This window comes from Frankliniella occidentalis, unplaced genomic scaffold, assembly GCF_000697945.3.
Source record: "Frankliniella occidentalis isolate FOCC.00 unplaced genomic scaffold, Focc_3.1 Scaffold82, whole genome shotgun sequence".
NCBI classification, from domain to species: Eukaryota; Metazoa; Arthropoda; class Insecta; order Thysanoptera; family Thripidae; genus Frankliniella; species Frankliniella occidentalis.
In genome coordinates this window covers 402,110-402,711 of record NW_026267212.1, presented here as the reverse complement: position 1 = coordinate 402,711, position 602 = coordinate 402,110, and positions in this window count along the sequence as shown.

The window sequence follows — 602 nt, the reverse complement described above, 5'->3', positions numbered from 1 at the left end:
GGGAGAGGGGGAGAGAGAGAGAGAGAGAGAGGGGGGGAGAGAGGGGTCCCAGGAAGCCGAAGTTGGAACAAAGCATAATTTATCAGGCTGGCTGTGGCATGCCGATAGTGGAGGGCGTGGCGTGGCGTGGAGCGGACCAGGCCAGCAGCGCTCAAGCGGACCACCAACAAAGAGTTTTCACACGCATTTTCGCCATCTCAACGTTGCGAGAGCGCGGGTCTGAAAACAATATAAAACATAAGCCCCTCGCGGCGATACAAAACAGCAAAAAAAATGTGTGAAGAAATTACTGGGACTGCGCCCAGTTTCTTTCCCTCTTTGTTTCCGGTGGTCCGTCTCGTCTACTCGAAGGCCCCGCCTCGCTAATGGTGAACAGGACCGGGACGCGCGCGTCGCAAACTCCAAGAAAAATTGTTAAGCAGACCTCTCCTCGCGCCCCGCCCCGCCTCCGCCCCCGGACCAGTCCGTCCCGGGCAAGAAGCGGGGGACGCTCCTGACCTGAATCACTTACAGCCCGATGGCCGGCTGCCCCGCGGGGTCACGCCACCCGCCACGCTCCGCAACGCTGCTGCAGCCCAAGTGGCGTCGGGGTGAGGGGGGGG